Below are 20,062 nucleotides of genomic sequence, written 5' to 3' on the forward strand. Positions count from 1 at the left end.
TTGTTTCTTCTCCTTATTATTGTCTTCTTCAGTCCCTGCCTGATATTGAACTCTTGCTGGCAGTTAGCAAATAAAATAAAATAAAATAAAATAAAATAAAATAAATAAAATCAAATAAAATGTTGTAAAGAGATACATCTTTAGTTCTGAGCACAGAGAGGTTTTCTGATCAGGCTTATGTCTGGCACAGGGTAAGTCCTAAACAAAAGACCAGACAGAAAGATTGTTTAGCCACTCACTGTACTGAGTCTCAGTTCTGATCCCCAAACTCTTATGACTTCCCATTGTCACAACACAAAGCAGTCCATAAGAAATCTGTCAATCTAATGAGCTACACAAACTAATACACATTGACCTGATGGGGGCCTTGTATGGTATCTAAAACGTAACGTGGCTAGTTCTTTTAGTCTACTTTTCTGAATCATTTATACTTCACTGATAGCACATAATAGTTACTTGCACTCACCTGTGTAATCTGCTTATTTTGGTCACCAGTGCAGATCATTTTGACACTTCCTATCCAGCTTCGGGATTTACCTTTGAAAAGAACTCTTTGCTAAAAGGAGCAAATCATGACTGTCAATAAGTACATATGAGATGAGTAGATTACTTCAATTATCAAAACAGAAGATGTATTTGTTTTCTGAGATTAGCAGAAGGAGCAGACTGCTGTTGCCCATTCACAGGAACTAAAAGCATTGGTCATTTCACTCCAAGTGACATCTAGTTGTCAGAGCCGTAGTTTCAAAATCTGTGCTTCCAGAAGGAGGGTTTATTTATTTATTTATTCTTTCATCAGTAACAAGGCGTATTGAAAGCATTTCAAAGTAGCAAAATGCTTAGGAGAGATCATCTGCCATGCCCCTGAAACTGAAGTTATTTATGATGACAGCACTAAATGATCATCTCTGCAGTGACTTGCTGGAGTGCTGGTGGCTAAGCCAGGAGCTGTAATGCACAGCAACAAGCTTTTTCAATTTAAAACACAGTTGCAGGCAACCATAAACTTTTTTCCTTCCTGACTTGTCCTTTTGTTGCTATCGAAGCCTTGCATAAAATGAGATTTAGCTAGCATAAAGAATTAACTTATAGATACTTTTCCTCACCACAGGATTCCTATGTACAGAATAGAGAGAATCAGGTAACTTCAGAAAGCAAGGTATTTCATGAGACAGATATCAGACACCTAAGATTGGCCAGATTAAGCTTTCTGCAGATGCAAACCATAGATTCATACTGGGAGGACACAATGATATCCTTGTCTCTAAATTGGAGAGACATAGATTTGATGGATGGACCACACAGTGGGTAAGTAATTGACTAGATGGTCTCACTCAAAGAGTTGCAGTCAACAATTCAGTGTCCAAGTGATCAGCAACGAGTGGTGTTCCTCAGAGGTCAGTATTAGGACCAGTGCTGTTTAACATCTTTGTTGGTGATATGGACAGTGAAACTGAGTACACCCTCAGCAAGTTTCACAATGACATCAAGCTGTGTGGTGCGGTAAACATACTTGAGGGAATGGATGCTATCCAGAGGGACCTTGGCAGGCCTGAGAGGTGGTCCTGTGCAAACTTCATGAAGCTCTACAAGGCCAAGTGCAAGGTCCTGCATCCGAGCCAGGGCAATTCCAAGCACAAATACAGGCTGGGCAGAGAATGAATTGAGAGCAGCCCTAAGGAGATGGACCTGGGGGTGTTTGTTGACGAGAAGCTCAACATGAGCCAGCAATGTGCACTTGCAACCAGAAAACCATCTGTATCCTGGACTGCATCAAAATAAACGTGGCCAGCAGGTCAAGGGAGGTGATTCTTGAAGAGGTGATTCTTGAATCTCCTCCTCTACTCTGCTCTTGTGAGAGCTCACCTGGAGTACTGCATTCAGTGCTGGGGCCCCCATAACACAAAGGACATAGATGTATTAGAAAGAGTCTAGAAGAGGGCCACAAAGATGATCAGAGGCCTGGAGAACCTCTCCTATAAAGCTTGGAGCACCTCGACTCTGAAGACAGGTTTAGGAAGTTGGGGTTGTTCAGCCTGGAGAAGGAAAGGCTCTTGGGAGACCTTATAGAGGCCTTCCAATACCTAAAGAGTGCCTTTAGATACTGGAAGAAAGCAGGAGAGGGACTCTTTTTCAGTGAGTGTAGTGATAGGATGAGAAGGAATGGTTTTAAACTAGAAGAAGGTAGATTTAGATTAGGTATAAGGAAGAAATTCTTCACTCAGAAGGTGGTGAGGCACTGGAACCGGTTGCCAAGAGAAGTTGTGGATGCCCCACCCCTGGGAGTGTTAAAGGCCAAGTTGGATGGGGCTTTGAGAAACCTGGTCTAGTGGAAGGTATCCTTGCCTATGTCAGGGAGTTGGAACTAGGTGATCTACAAGGTTCCCTCCAACCCCAACCGTTCTATGATTATGTGATTCTATGATACAGTTGCATTACAATACTATTTTACTATAAAATTACCACATTCTTGGTATAGCACATTCATAAAACTATTAGAAAGCATCCAAAGAAGTGCTATAAAAATGGTGAAGGGTCTAGATGCAAGACATATGAGGAACAGCTGAACTCACTTGGTTTGTTCAGCTTAGAGAAGAGGAGAACAAGGGGAGACCTCACAGCAGCCTACAGCTTCCTCACAAGGGGAGCAGAGGGGCAGGCGCTGATCTCTGCTCTCTGGTGACTAGTGGTAGGACCCAAGGGAATGGCATGGAGCTGCATCAGGGGATCTTCATATTGGGTATTGGGAAAAGGTTCTTCACTGAGAGGTTGTTTAGGCACTGGAACAGGCTCCCCAGGGAAGTAGTCATGCTACCAAGCCTTCTGGAGTTCAAGAAGCATTTATACAATGCTCTCAGAAATATGGTTTGATTTTTATGTAGTCCTCTGTGGAGCTAGGTTCATGACTCTATGATCCTTATGAGTCTCTTCCAACTCCGGATATTCTCCAGGTGTTAAACAAACCAACCAGAGGAGAAGCATTACTTGACCTGGTGCTCACCAATGCGGAAGAGCTCATTAGAAAGGTCAAGACTGGAGGCAGTCTGGGTTGCAGCAACCTCTCCCTGGCTGAGTTTGTGATCTCGAGGAACACGGGCCTGACAAAGAGCAAAGTCAGGACCCTGAACTTCCAATGAGCGAAATTCAAGCTATTTGAAGACCTTGTAACACTGGAACACTGTTCATAGGGACAAAGGAGCTGAGCAGAGCTGGCAATTCTTTAAAGATGTTTCCTTGGAGTGCAAGAACTCTCCATCCCCCTTGGTAGAAAAACGGGCAGGGAGGGCAGACAACTGGGATAGCTGAGCAAGGATCTGCTAGTCAAACTGAGGTGCAGGAAGGAAACGCACAGGAAGTGGAATCAGGGACATGTGGCCTGGGAAGAGTATGGTGATGCAGTCTGGATGTGCAGGGATAGGATCAGGAAAGCCAAGGCATGGATGAAACCAAGCTTGGCAAGGGATGCAAAGAAAAACAGGAAGGGATTCTCTAGGTACATTGGCCAGAAAAGAAAGGCCAAGGAGAGTGTGCCCCCTCTGATAAACAAGAAAGGAGAACTGATAACAACAGACATGGAGAAAGCATGTCTTCACTGCCAGTCAGGCTTTCCAAGTCTATTGTTTCCCTGAACCCATAGGTGGAGGCTGGGGGAGCAAAGTCCCACCCACTGTAAGCAAAGAGCAGGTTTGAGACTATCTGATGAAACTAAACAAGTACAAGTCTATGGGGATGCATCCCACTCTATGCCATGCATCCCAGGGTCCTGAAGGAATTGGCTGATGGAGTTCCCAAGCTTCTCTCCATCATATTTGAAAAGTCCTGGCAGTCAGGTGAAGTCCCTGGTGACTGGAAAAAGGAAAACATCAATCCCATTCTTAAAAAGGATATAAAGGAGGACCCAGGGAACTACAGACCAGTAAGCCTCACTTCTGTGCGTGGGACGATCATGGAACAGATCCTCCTCGTAGCAATGCCAAGGCATATGCAAGACAAAGAGGTCATCTGTGACAGCCAGCATGGCTTCATAAAGGGCAAATCATGTCCGACCAATTTGATTCTATGATTGGCTCTGGGATAGCTGCATTGATTCTGGTTCTGGAGTGACTTCATAAGTTGACAAGGGAAGACTGACCAATGTCATCTACCTGGACTTCTACGAGACCTTTGACACTGTCCCACATGACATCCTGGTCTCCTGTTTAATGTCTTTATCAATGACATAGAAAGTGGGATCAAGTGCACTCCCCTCAGTAAGTCTGCAGATCACACCAAGCTGAATGGTGCAGTCGATAAAACAGAAGGAGGGGATGCCATCCAAAGGGGCCTGGACAAGCTAGATAAGTGGGCCCACGTGAACTTAATGAGGTTCAACAAGGCCAAGTGCAATGTGATGCACCTGGGCCGGGGCAATCCCAGACATGAAGACAGACTGGGAGAAAAACTCATTGACAGCAACCCTGCAGAGAAGGACTTGGGGGTTCTGGTAGACAAAAAGCTCAATGTGAGCTATCAGTGCATGCTTGCATCCCAGAAGGCCAACTGCATTCTGGGCTGCAGTAACAGAGGGGTGGGCAGCAGGGGAGGGAGGTGATTGTCCCCCTCTGTCCCCCTTGTGAGGCCCCACTTGGAGTGCTGCATCCAGGTCTGGAGCCCCGCTAGCACAAGGATGTGGAACTGTTCGAACAGGTCCAGAGGAGGGCTACAAAGATGATCAAGGGGCTGGAGCACCTCTCCTATGAAGAAAGGCTGAGAGAGCTGGGTCTGTTCAGCCTAAAGAAGAGAAGGCTCCAGGGTGACCTTAACGTGGCTTTTGAGTATTTAAAGGGGACTTACAAAAAAGATGCTTAATCAGATACTGACAGGACAAGGGGCGATGGTTTTAAACTATAAGAGGGGAGGTTTATATTAGATATAAGGAAGAAATTCTTCACTCTGAGGGTGGTGAGGCACTGGAACAGGTTGCCAAAAAAATTGTGAATGCCCCATCCCTGGAGGTGTTCAAGGCCAGGTTGGATGAGGCCCTGGGCAGCCTGATCTAGTGTGTGGTATCCCTGCCTATGGCTGGGGGGTTGGAACTAGATGATCTTCAAGGTCCCTTCCAACCTGAGTCATTCTATGATTCTATGATTCTGTGAATTTCAGTTTGAATGACATTCAGCTCTCTGAATTGAAGAAGAGCTTTCTCTTCCTACTAACTTCTTAGGGAGAAGTCATAAAATACACTACACCTCAATGTTACGCTTTTTATAATTCCCAAATCTGATTCATTTTCTATTGTCACTGAATTAGAATCATAGAATCATATATTCTATACACATCATCCATAATTCACATCATCAATAATATTTATATTTTTTTTCAAGAAAACTTTGCATCTGAATTATTCTGTTCTAAAATAAGCAAGCTACATGACAGTATAAATTGATGATATATATATATTTATATATATATATATATATACAAAGGTTTATATCAAACTGCATATTTAAAGGCAGGTTTCTCATATTCCCAAAAGACAGAGAAGAAAGTACAAGGTCATCTGAATGGATCCAGGTAATTGATTAAGCCCTGATATTTCAAGTCACTCATTGCAGCTGGGTCACTTTGTTTATGCAGAGGAAAGTGAATTCCATTGGGAATGTCCCAACATCAACAACACCCTAAGAAGCTTACAGCTTATAGCCTAATTAAAAAAAAAAAAAAAAAAAAAAAAAAGCATAAAAACAAAACACTCAAAATGACCCCACAAAAAAAAAAAAAAAACAACAATCCTCTCACCCCACCCCACCGTACTGCCCATAAGAAAAACAACAACAAATCCCTCTCAGAGGATGAAGTCCTGTCAGAACTTTTGCCCATATCTTAAGCATATGAAAAATCCCATTTGGATCTCAAATTGCTACTAATAAGAACTAGATTAATATTTAGTCAACCATATCCCAGGCTGCATCAAAATGAGCATGGCCAGTAGGTCACAGGAGGTGAATCTCCCCCTCTACTCCACTCGTATGTGACCCCACTTGTGGTACTGTATCCAGCTCTGGGGCCCCCAGAACAAGAATGATGTGGACCTGTTAAAGCATGTACAGAGGATGGCTACAAAAATTATCAGAGGGCTGGAGCACCTCTCCTATGAAGACTGACTGAGGGAGTTGCAGTTGTTCAACTTGGAGAAGGGAAAGATCCAAGGAGACCTTATAGCGGTGTTCCAGTACCTAAAGGGAGCCTTTAGATACTGGAAGAAAGCAGGAGAGGGACTCTTTTTCGGGAATTGTAGTGATAGGACAAGGAGGAATGGCTTTAAACTAGAAGAGGGTAGATTTAGATTAGGTACAAGGAAGAATTTTTTTACTATGAGTGGTGAGTCCCCGGAACAGATGCCCAGAGAAGTTGTGAGTGCCCTATCCCTGGGAGTGTTAAAGGCCAGGCTGGCTGGGGCTTTGAGCAACCTGGTCTAGTGGGAGGCATCCCTGCCCATGCAGCGGGGTAAGAAGAATATGTTCTTTAAGGTTCCTTCCAACCCCAAACATTCTATGATTCTATGATTTTATGAGTTTGTTAATTGGGTTGATTTAGAGATAATGCTGTCTTTGATTTTATTTTTATTTTTTTTCTACTTTCCTGCTGGTCTCTGCCATGCTTTCTGCTGCTTCCTTAATACTGGCTGTGGTCTTGTGGAAACAGGAACATGGGATGGGAGAAATATATATGTGTGTGGTCAGATAATCAAATTGTTCAGTTCACCCCACAAGTCAGTGACTATTATATCCAAAATCCAGGACAGAGTTTAAAAAATGTGGGGTACAAAAAGGGCAGGATCATAACTTCCAGTGGAATTCTAGGTTGCTATCAGTTTCTGCTAATACCAAAACCTCATGGCAAAATATTTAGGAAAAAATGTCCTCCAGAGTTACTTTAAAATGGACAACTAAATGAAAGTATTTACCTGAGCTTTTCTGAAAATCCTCTCCCAAATGACAAGAAAGTATGTTATATAGTGCTTTAAATTTCCTTTTCCACACTATTCCTCCCCTCCCCTCCCCTCCCCTCCCCTCCCCTCCCCTCCCCTCCCCTCCCCTCCCCTCCCCTCCCCTCCCTACCCTTAACTTCCCTTACCTTCCCTTCCCTTTCCGTCCCTTCCCTTCCCTTCCCTTCCCTTCCCTTCCCTTCCCTTCCCTTCCCTTCCCTTCCCTTCCCTTCACTGCCCTTCCCTTCCCTTCCCTTCCCTTCCCTTCCCATTTTCCCTTCTCGCTTTCCCTTTCCCTTTCCCCTTCCCTTTCCCTTTCCCTTTCCCTTTCCCTTTCCCTTTCCCTTTCCCTTTCCTTTCCCTTTCCCTTTCCCTTTCCCTTTCCGTTCCTTTTCTCTTCTCTTCTCTCTCTTTTCTTCTCTTTTCTTTTCTTTTCTTTTCTTTTCTTTTCTTTTCTCTTTTCTTTTCTTTTCTTTTCTTTTCTTTTCCTTTTCTTTTTCTTTTCTATTTAGTATTACTTTAATTAGTATTACTTTTATTCCCTTACTTGGTCTTTAATAAGATAAAATTTTAAACAGAATTAAAACTGCTTTAAAATTTCTGCAGTAGTATCAACTGCAGAAAAACAGAGCTTACACATTGAAAAGGTTTGTAGAGAAGAAGTTTATGAGCTGAAAAGTGGCTAACAGAGTTCAGTCCACAGGAGTGAAATATAGTAATGAACTAAGGACTGATAATATTCACTGGCAGAACTTACTGTCTAAGAGGAAATGCAGTATATTATACCAGCTAAGAAAAAGGATCCTGCACTCATCTGTGAAATATTTGGATGCAAAACCGAGCAACTAAGATCTTAGGTTGGATTTTCAGAAGGATGCTAAGAAGTGGTTTCTTAGCAGTTGAATTTTCAGAAGATAAATCAGGATGTTTTTAAATTAGAGAAATTCTCATAGTGAGGGTTCTCAGGAAATCTGGGTTTAGCTATACCAGAAATGATGTATGTGATCTAGGGCAAGTCATTTAGGTTAAAATGTTCAGAAATGTTTGACTTTCAGTTAAGATCTGATTTCCATTCCTGTTAGTTATAAAAATAACATCTCCTTTATCCTACTCTTCATGTCTATTTAAACAGCATTGTCCCCTGACATTCTATTTTAAAGTAGTGAATATTCTTTCTTATCTTTCTACAGAGCTTGTCTTTTGCCTCCTTTGGGGTCTTACATCAGCATATGGATCCATGCAGGAGATAAATCTTCTATAGCCTCCATGAATAAATCTGCTCCAGATTTATCTGCACCACTGGAAAAAAAAAAAAAAAAAAGGGAAAGAAAAAAAAGGAAAAAAAAAAAACGTAGTGGCACTCTCACGTTATGGTGCTTTGATTTTTTTTATTATTATTATTATTATCGGTAGGCAGAATTATTTCATACAGAAAAATAAGTGACAAACTTACTTGAAAACCAAGAGATCATGAATTGAGTTGCAATGGGTATTTAAGCAAAACTTCTTACTACCTAAATTAGAGAAATATTAAAACTAAAACCTACAGTTAAATAAGAAATCATGAGATTTACTCACTATGAGACCTTTCACACAACATTTTTAGTGCATGTTTAGCATGGATATACAGTACCACTTTCTCAGAAGACCAGACAAACTACACAAAACCGAATATGTACTAATAAAAAGGAGAAAGTCACTTGTTCAAGTTATATAGGAAACTAGTATAAGAGAAACAGATTTTAGTTGTGCATGACATAGATGAAAGATGTAATTGCGTCAGATGTGAAACTGCAGAACTTGATAGTAGCCTCTAAGCAGAAAGTATCTTAAATTAGCAATGGTGCATGACCAACATATATAAACATACACAGACACAGAGTGGTAACTACTGAGTTACTGAGCCCCTGTAAAAATCAAAGATAGCTGTAAGAACACAAAGCTAGCTCAAATTAAAGACAGTGATTATGCCATGTCACTACAAACACTACTTAACTCTTTATGTGATTAGTAAAATGGCTATATTGCTAAATTTAATTTCCTTAAGGAACTTGATATTTGTCTTTAAGCATTTATATACATAAAAAAATGATATGCAACTAAATACATATACCAATCTCAACGGGAAAACACAGCGTTAGAAGTAAAAATAAATATTTTTTTTAGTTGTCAGTAAATTAGCATTCTTTATTCTACTATTTTTCTTTACAGTGTCATCAACTTCTGTAGCCACCTGTTCCCTGATTCCAGTTCTTTCCATCTTGAACATCATCTTGAAGATGATGTTCATCTGCTGCTGCTGCTCGTTGACCCTTTTGCTTAAGACCTGTCTCCACCTCCCTTCTAAAAAAAAATGTGAAAACAAAATATAAGTAAAAGGCCAATCACTTCAGCCAGGAACAATCACTGTGTCGGCTTAAGGGTATGGCATCCAGCCATAAGCACATCTGCCACATTGCTTTAAAGGAAGTGAAGCTTCATATAGGGCCAGAGATGCATTTGCCTAATCTCTTTGACAATGTGACAGAACTACAGTAAGGTCTATTTTTGACTATAAAAAATGTGAGCTGGGAGGTGAGAAGATGGGGTGGGAATAATATGACAAACATTCAAGCAGAAATAAAAAAGATCAGATGGACTAGAGAAGTAAGTAAGACATCTGCTTAGCTAGTAGAGAATAATATTATACACAAATGCACTTTTAAAAATGGTTGTGTTTCTACTGCTGTAGGTATTTCTGAGCACAGCAAGAGCACTAGAAAATGCATTCCTATGCACTAGTAGCACCGGAGGATCAAAAGATGAAGTATTGGGAAGTATAATGATAACTGTATAGATTTCTGCTGTGGAAAACAAAGAACATGTTAATTATACGGGAACTCTTAGCTTGTCAGAAACATTGCCGTGTGAGACCTATAAGATATATGATCAGAGCTAATTTATATTATATAATAATGTGTATATACATGAGTAAATCAATATTTAAATATTTTATTCTTATAATATATAAACAATGAAAATAATATTCAAAAATATATGTTGTCAACATATTCAAATTACATATATACTTGAAATATATTGCTTATAATACTGAAATTGAATGCTGTCATTACATTTAGATATTATTTACATTTTCCGCAGATTTACTAAACGTATGGTTGATATTGATGTTGTTTACACTTTTGATCATTGGTAATCATTGCAATTTAATGGAGTTAAATCCAGTTGGAGGCCGGTCACTAGAGTCCCCCAGGGCTCAGTATTAGGGCCAGTTCTCTTTAGTATCTTTATCGATAATCTGGATGAGGGGATTGAGTGCACCCTCAGTAAGTTTGCAAATGACACCAAGCTAGGTGCACGTGTCGATCTGCTCGAGGGTAGGAAGGCTCTGCAGGAGGATCTGGATAGGCTGGACCGATGGGCTGAGGCCAACTGTATGAAGTTCAACAAGGCCAAGTGCCGGGTCCTGCACCTGGGGCACAACAACCCCAAGCAGCGCTGAAGTCTAAAAAAAGTCTCTGCGAAAGTCAAATGGCGAGTGGAGGCTAACGGTGGACTATCGCGGCCTCAACAAAGTTCTTCCCCTCCTCATCTACGGAGGGGGAGTGAGAGAGCGGTTGTGGTGTTCAGTTGCCTAGCACGGTAAAACCACCACAGTCCCCCACAGGAGGCAGCTCCCCCCAGGCCCCCTGCTCCTGCGTGGGCTCCTCTCCACAGGCTGTAGCTCCGGCCTGGGGCCTGCTCCTGCGTGGGCTCCTCCACGGGCTGCAGCATGGAGATCTGCTCCATGTGGGACCCATGGGCTGCAGGGGGACAGCCTGCTCCACCAGGGGCCTCTCCACAGGTAGCAGGGGAACTTCTACTGTGGTGCCTGGGGCACCTCCTGCCCTCCTTCTGGACTGACCTTGGAGCCTGCAAGGCTGGTTCTCATTCCTCACTCTCCCAGCTGCTGTTGCGCCGCTGTTTTTTGTTTGTTTGTTTGTTTGTTTGTTTATTTCCTTTCTTAAATCGTTTCCCAGAGAGGTGCAAACAACATCCCTTATTGGCTCAGCTCTGACCAGTGGCGGGTCCCTTTGGAGCTGGCTAAAATGCCCCTGTCTAACATGGGGCAGTTTCTGGACTCTTCTCACACAGGCCACCCCTGCATCCCCCCCACTACCAAGACCTTGCCACATAAACCCTGTACACAAGTACAAACAAAATGGTTCTACAGAAATGTGCTAGTAAAATGCAGTCATTTACAGGAGATATATTGTAGTTGCATATTCATCCATAAGTACGTTGGTGTGACAGGGAAATAAAAGCTCAGTTAACACATATCAGATCATAGCTGTCATCAGTTCTCAGGCCCTTTAAGTGATTTGCACTGTGGTAGAGAAAATTTAGGTGTTGTCCAGTACCTTTAAAATCTAGCTAAATATAGGTGGTCTCACTACTACTATATTCCTTGTTCTTTCTGTCCTAACCTTAGGTAATTAATACTGATGTAATATTCCAGCATTCATGTCACCTTTTCTTCACATTTGCCAATTATTTTCTGAACATTTTATTGCAAATTGTTGAAAAGATATTGCTTACTGGAACAAGTCCAATATAATTGAGGATTATAGCTTATTGTTTTACAATGGCAAATAAACCTATATTGGAAGACTGTGTGACCACAATCCAAAGAAAGTGTTATCAGGACCTTAGCACAAATAATTACAATAACCAACTTGATCAGTAGGCTCATTTGTTCCTTTGACTGAGTAGTCAATCTCCAAACATCAGTTGAAGACAGTTGAATTAAGTTGTTTAAAGCAGAAATTATAAGCTTTGTTAGAGTTATTAATCAATCTAACCATTAGACAGTGTGAATAGAAATAGTTGCTTTCAACTCAAAATTTTCAGGTGTCCTAAAAAGATAAATTGTAGGACATACATGTGCATAATAACAAAGACTTCCTACTTCCCTTCTAGGCTTGCATAACATTGGATCTGGCTCAGGTGTTGCCATGAATATGGTCTATAATCTGGTTGTCTTAAATTATCATTTTCTCTTTCAGGCTAGACCTACTGTTCAAATCATATTTTTAATGACCTCATGTTTTGCTTAGTCATTATTTGGCGGGACAGGAGACAAAGCTGAATAACGCTGAAATAGGAATGATGATTGAGGAGAGTCAAAATATTAGCATTAAATAAATCATATAGATATTTTAACATTTCCAAACTGAAATGTTTGGCTTTCAAACACTTAAAACCAAAACCAAAATATATCCCAAGAAAAATAAACTCTTATTCAGAAAGAAGACCTTGGTATTGGTATATTCATGATTTGCTGCAAAAAGCATATGATCTTTACATTCTCATTTTAATGTGACTCTAAGTACTGTGCTACTATGGTTGTTTATATTTGCCTCAATGCCATTTATTTCTGAATATAAGAATTTTAACTTCTCAAATAAAAAGAACTGAAGAAGGTACTTCATGTCCCCATTTTCCCTCACCTAGATGACACCTCGCCTCCCTACAAGGTCAGCTTAGAGACTTTGGAGGGGCAAAAGTAAATCAGAATAGCAGGTGTAGCATCTTTATAGCAAAGTAGTCCTTGTCAGACTGTGTTGCTGTAGTCATTATATTACTATTATGAACTGGATTTCTCTTTCCTGCAAATGTCTCCAAAGACACAATGAGCATATCAGAGCAGAAGAAACTCCTTTGTGCACAGAGTTCTTCATAGATAGAGCTATTTTTCACACAAACAAAAACAAGTCTGGGAAACAGCTAACCTGTGTTAAGCAATATCTGATATCTGCTCTACTTTGTATGAATGACTCATTAGAAAATTCATTTCGGTAACAAGAGAGCACTGTTACTGTCCATCAAATGGTACTCTGTAACTACAAACAGTGCAGCCAAGGAGTTAATCAGATCTCTAGCTTCCTACTGTTTATTGGAACAATATTCTTTAGTAACCTCCACAGGCTATCTACAAACTGCATTGACATTTTCAGATCTTCAAGCACCGTTTGCATCTTCCCCAAACCCTAGAGATATGTGGGAACACTTTAGGCACTGAACAAGTCAAGAACCCATCCTGGTATTTGCTCTAGTGTATTTTCATTCAGAGATTTTTTTTTAAATTAAAATAAATAGTCTGTTTCACACCAAAAGTGATCTTATTGACAGATTCTAAAAATGTTAAATGAGAAACCTGTTCTTTAAACGTTGCTTTTCTAATTTAAAATCATTACAGCACTGGAGCATTGACATGGTGTTATTTGTTATAATTTCTTGTTTGGATATTGTAAGTTATTCCTGTGATTTTTCTTTGATTTTAGTTTTATTTAAAATCATTAGCACACAATTTACACTTATATTTATAATTCTCACAGTGAACCAATACATGGAAGTGATGAAAACCAATGTTGTTTAATACTGGCTTTGGCATATGCTACACTGGATCTCATAACTTTTCAATATTCAAAAGATACACGTTTCTAAGTTAGTTCTTTAGTACAGTTTACATTTCTTTTGCTATTCAGCTATTTCTGTTCTTCTGTGGTAATTTATATGAAAAATGAAGCATCCATCAGAATATGTAGTGAATAACGAGGTGATATAATTCATGGATAATTAAAACATAGCATTTCAGCATAAAATCCACAGATTTAAAACTTTTCTGTTTCTGAGAACAGTCAGAAACCATGGGTTTGTACTCAGAATTTTAAAAATATCCTTTTGTATAACGCACATAAAAGTCATCCTATAACAGGATAAGTAGTACTGAGCAGCACAAGGTCATGATCTATTTCAGAAAAAGTGAAAATTAATGAGACATCTATAAAGAAAAGCCATTTCACAGATGCACTGTCCACTGTCCCTTATACATACATTGTACATTATTTTCATATGGAGATTTTCACAAATGACTTTTAGGGGAAAGTCTAAAACAGAACTTGAAGACCTAAATACATATAGTTATTGATTCAGCTAAGGGCTTTCTGAAAGCTATCCTCAATTTATGCTTAAGTTCAGGTTCAGATAAATTGAACTGTTATAGTCTATAGATGCAAGTAACTACTATTTCATTTCATTAGTTCAGTTCTGAAGTAATTTAGTTTTATTTATATATAGTTATGTCACTGATAATATTAATGCAAATGCAGATCTATTACAATTTCCCTGTTATATAAAGAGTATGTAATACTGTTTAAAATATATTTTAAATAATTACTGAAATCTTTTTCATATAGCTTGAGCCAAGTATACAAGAAGTATGACAATGCACATGTATTTATTTTTTTTAAAGTGATATTATAAAACTGAAGTAGTCATCATAATTGATGTGTACATAACATCCCTGTACATTCTGGGGGAAAAATAAATAAGTAAAAGATTAAAGTTAACATTACAGTTAAAAATAAATTTCTCCCAATGTTATTTTTACATCTTTTCAAAGTTTCCAATGCAATCTTTATTCAACAAATAGAGTTTTCATTTGCACATTTGTAGTGCATGTAATAATGACATAACTTACAATCTTATAGGATTATTAATTTGCACTCAAAAAATCAATAATAAAATATTAAACAATATTTAATACAACAGTTTTATCATTTTTTATTTTTTTTCTTAAGATGAAACAGAAATTATTCAGCTTTAGAAACACAGAACAAATACTCAAAATGGTAATTACTATATGCTTTCACTGACTGCAATCCCCCAGTCTTGTTATGGTCATGGTTGATCTTCACCAGTTTTTCTTACTATGTTTCACTGCTACTGTGCTAATTGTACCTTCCTGGGCAGCTGAACTCCTTCACAACCACTCTCTCAATCCACCTCCTCAAAGGGAAAGGGGGAGAAAATACAAGGCAGAGGACTCAAGGGCTGAAATAAGGACAGGGAGATCACTCAACAATTATCATCATGGGCAAAACAGACTCAGCATAGGGAGATTGAAATTTATTACCTATTTCTAACAAGCCAGAACAGTGAGAAACTAAAAGCAAACTAAAAACACCTTCCCCCCAGCCACCCTTTTCTACGTCCTCCCCCCCCCGAGCAGCGCAGGGGAACGGGGGCATGGGGGCTGCAGTCAGTCCCTAACGCTTCGTCTCTTCCACTCCTTCACGCTCACTCTCTGCCCCTGCTCCACAAGGGGTCCCTCCCACGGGATGCCGTCCTTCTGAACTGATCCTGCAGGGGCTGCCCACAGGCAGCACCTCTTCAAGAACTGCTCCCACATGGCTCCGTACCATGGGGTCCATCCGTCAGGAGCAAACTGCCCCAGCATGGGTCCCCCACGGGTGGCAGCTCCCCCCAGACCCCCTGCTCCTGCGTGGACTCCTCTCCACGGGCTGTAGCGTGGAGATCTGCTCCATATGGGACCCATGGGCTGCAGGGGGAGAGCCTGCTCCACCAGTGGCCTCTCCACAGGCCACAGGGGAACTTCTGCTCCAGTGCCTGGAGCACCTGCTTTTGCACCTCCTTCTGCACTGATCTTGGGGGCCCCTTCAAGGCTGGTTCTCGCTCCTCACTCCCCCAGCTGCTGTTTTACAGCAGTTTTTTGTTTGTTTTGTTTTGGTGTTGTTATTTGTGTTTGTTTTCTTAAATACGCTCTCACAGAGGTGCAAATGACATCCCTTAGTGGCTCAGCTCTGACCAGCAGCAGGTCTCTTTGTGGCCAGCTGAAACTGGCCCTTATCTAACATGAGGCAGCTTCTGGATTCTTATCACAGTGGAAACCCCTGCAGCCCTCTGTTAAGAAAACCTTGCCACATAAACCCAGTACAGGTACTAATCCCTTCAGAAGTTTCCTATTTTCCATAGTTGTGAGATGAACCTTGAAATCAGTTTTTTGTTAGTTTTTGCGTGTATTTTCTTTCTATTTCACAATGCTGTGCATGTAACATTGAAAGAAATATCAGTTTTCTACCATGAAATTAAAAGGAGGTCTTGTAAGCTTTTGCTTTTAAAGTAGATATTGATCAATGCAGGTTTCATCTCTCCCTTTGCTGAGAAGTAATGCTTTCCCTTCATTTCTGCTACTGGTGTTCTGTACAGACATGAGAAGGTGGGGAACAATTATTGCCAGAATCACACTTGTTGGGTAAAGTCATGACTCACTCCTTCCATGGATATGGGAAACACAAGGATGTATCACATAATACTATATCAGTTTAATTTAGTTGTACTTTCTGGACTTACTGTTAGATCAGGTATTTTATAGCCTGTTTTCAACATTAATTTTGTTTTGTTCTCCTATATTTCCATGTGTGCATTGATCTGTACACAGATCTGTACACAGAGAATATACACTGTTCCACAGAGTGCATAAATGCTAGTTGCAATATGCAGAATAAAATGGCTGTACGTAGATATGTCTGTATGTCTTTTGTCTGTATTACAGACAGACAAACAGACAAACAAACAGGCAAGAGTCATTTCATAGATAAATTGTGGTGGGAGCCACTAGATGAAGAACTACTCAAAGGCTTCAGTACTTTCCTTATTCTGCAAATATCTTGGAGGTTGAGTGCTGAAAAGACATTATACAGTGCTTCTCTTCAGTGAATACATATTGAAAATATAAAATCATAGAGTCATAGTCATAATTCCAACCCCTCTGCCATTGGCAGGGACACCTCCCACTAGACCAGGTTGCTCAAAGCCCCATCCAACCTGGCCTTGAACACTTCCAGGGATGGGACATCCACAGCCTATCTTGGCAACCTGTTCCAGTACCTCACCTTGTAGTAAAGAATTTCTTCCTTATACTAATCTAATGGGGTTTAGTTTAAAACCATTATTCTTTCTCCTAATTTTAGGATTGCCCTGACCCAGGTCCAGGACCTTACACAATATTAAGAAAATCTCCGTTTGATTTTCTGAAGCACAGAGAAAAAGCTTCCTTGCTCTTTAATTTGGAAAAAAAAAAAAAAAAAAAAAAAAAAAAAAAAAGAGAATTATGTGTAATCAGTGTACAAGCAGGAAAGCACAAAAAAGCTTGCTTGGGCTTGTGCTCATCTTCATTGTCTCATGTTTCAGTCTGTCTCAAGATATTTCTAATTCTAAGCTTCTTTCATCCCCCCAAAAGTGGCAGCAGATTTACATTTCAGTCTCCAAAGCATGTGTTTTAACAATGACCAATGGGTCATAAAAACAAGGGTGTCTCAAAGGTGCCAAGAGGTCTTTGCAAGAGGGACTTATTTCTGGTATGAGCTTCTCAGTAGCTTGAACGTGCCTTCTTGTAACAGGAAAGATACTCAGCTTTTAGCCATCATCATACAAATCAGGCTGGACTATCTGTTTACTGGACAGTAGCCCTGGGGAGAGCTCTGGAGTGTACCTGGATGAGGGTTTCCTGCTGAAACCCGTGTGACCATACTCAGCAGCTGAGGTGAGGTTTCGTTCCTTTATTCTTTCAACAGGATGCTATTTGTTTCAAAATTCTTCACCACCTCTCACTGAGATTTACAGACAATGAAAATACATGTCACTTATCAATTCAGGGGGAGAAAGACCCCTTGCCTTCAACCCTGTGTCAGTGACACATTTCTGAGAGCCTGAGGGCATTTACATACTGCCACCTGCCGCCTTTAGGGCCTTGATCTCAGTTTGCTCTGCTCCCAGCAGGGTTGGTGATTTGCTGTTCTCTGCTTAAATCTGCTCGTCTTCCTACAGTTTGATCCAGAGCCCAGTGGAGTAGAAGACTCTTAAGACTTCTTTTGGCTGCAGTGGATTTTGGAGTCTGCCAGATACATAATTAATTTATTTCAATGGGGTATGAATCAGGCTTTCTGTACTGCCAGATGTATAATTAATATTTCAGGATGAAATCCAGGTATATTGCTGTTTTGTAAGTTCCTCCCACTTTCTCAGTTCTTGACCCCTCCCCCCCTCGACTCCTCCCACAGGAAAGTCATAATTTAAACTCTTATATTCATAAATCTATCAGGAAATCTATCAAATTACTAAAACTGTAATTCTATGGTTTTACCTAACACAAGAAAATTTCAAAACATTTCAGTTTCAAAAACAATGGCTTTTTAACTCTCAACTTCCAAACGAGGGCTATTTTTTCATAGTCCGATAAAATACAACTTTGCAGTTTTATTGCTCCTTATAACTTGAGGGAAAATTTAACATTGTTTATGTAGGAAAAGTGGCAAGTGAATTTACTTAAATATTCTGGTATTGCTAGTTCTATGCATTACTTCAAACATCTTTTTTACGTTAATGATTGCAAGTGGACAAGTGAGACAACTGGAATATTTTATTCTTTTGTGAAGGCTTTCCTTGAAATGAAATACATTCATTTTCTATTACCCACAAGCAGCTTTTGCCTCCTTTGAATTCTTACACAGACTGCAATAGAAGCCTGTCATATTCTAGCCTGTTAATAGACCCTCACTCTTCAAAACATTATAGCCCATAGTCTCTGACTCCCACTGTTATTACTAATGCATCCCCTCACCTTTTCACTCCAAGGCAAATATCTATTTTCCCTGAGGATAAGTTTTACACCACAATACAGCCTGTCTGCTCTAGCTTTATGAGTTAAATGCCAATCTAAAATAAGTATACTGCTAAGGATACAAAGGAACTTGGCAATATACTAATTTTATTTCATTCCATTGACCCTACTTTCTCAGCAAATTTTCATGTAAAACTCAGTGGATATTGAGATAGTGAAGAAGTACCAAAACTGTTTGTTAACTCATCAGAACATCATTTTTCTTTCACTGACTTGCTATCTGTCTGTCTTTTGTTTGAATGACCCTGACTGGTTTCTTAGTTTCAGTACAATCCAAAAGATTGGCAAAGCTCTGAAGTTTCAGTATTAGAAAAATATATAGTTTTGCATTGTATTTCCATTGATGATTGCTCCTGAGTCATGTCCCATTCCTTCCCCAGCCCATTGGAAAACTGTATTTAGAGGGTGACTTGGAAAACAATTCTGATGAGCCCTAAAAGTGTGATGAACTTGAAAAGAAAATCTGAACAAAAGCTTTGAAATTCACTGCAGGAGTTTGTTTTCCAATAGTAATTCTTTTGATTTCAGAAGAAAATCATGAGCTTGGCAAGTTGTTAATTTCTATGAAAATAGGTCATTTTTATTTAATGAGGACAGCTCCTAAGCATGTGTGATAATCTTAATAGAATTCAAGAACTGCTTTATGAATCACCAAGTTTTGAAAAAGATGGAAGCAAGAGTGGAAAAAAAATATATTTATGTCTTGGTAATTTATGTTAGCTGTACAAGGTACTACATTATTATCTATTCAAAAACTGTGAGGTCATCAAAAAAAATGACAGATACCTGAGTTCTTGAGTTTTGTTTCAAATCCTTTGGCAGCTATTAACTTTTGCTTTTCTGCTGTTCTGTGCTTTAAATAGACAATACAGAAAACATCTAGAGCTGTTACTGCTGCTAGAGGATGAATCCTATCCACTATTGCATTTTCTCTAAGCTTTAAAGAAAAGTTGTTGACACGGTTTAGCAAAAACTTAGTCTCTTAGATATCACTCTGCTTCTGAATAATCTTTTTGGTGTACAGATCAAAAGGAAAGCTTTCATCGTAGATCTTGGATTGGACTCTAATCAGTATAGGAGTTCCATAAGCTTTAGTGCAAGACCTTTTCATTTTCCTCATGTGAAGATCAATTAGATCATAAGCTCTTCAGAGCAAACATCAAATTCTTTCAGTGTTTACTGCACTAAACAATACAAAGCACCACAGTTTTGGCTTCAAGAAAACAAACTGTAATTGACATGTTTGTTTCAGAGTATGGAAAGATCAAAACAGTGAACTATTTTCACTGCTTGACTATGTAAATTGCATCCAAACTAAACTAGCCATAGTCATTCCAGTGTATCAAGATGAATTCACAGATGTTAGATACTCTTTTAAAGATGTCATTTATATATATATATTATTTTCTGTGTTACATAGGCAAAAATATTGTGTTTCCCCTTTGATTTTTAAAAAGCAGAGTATATAGCTTTATATCCATGGTGGCACAGCATTTTTTATTTTTATTTTTAAACTATGAAAGGACAGGAAAGGCATAAGGAAACTGTTGCTGTGGCAGAATTTTGCTAAA

Source organism: Cygnus olor, chromosome 1 (genome assembly GCF_009769625.2).
Source record: "Cygnus olor isolate bCygOlo1 chromosome 1, bCygOlo1.pri.v2, whole genome shotgun sequence".
Taxonomy (NCBI): Eukaryota; Metazoa; Chordata; class Aves; order Anseriformes; family Anatidae; genus Cygnus; species Cygnus olor.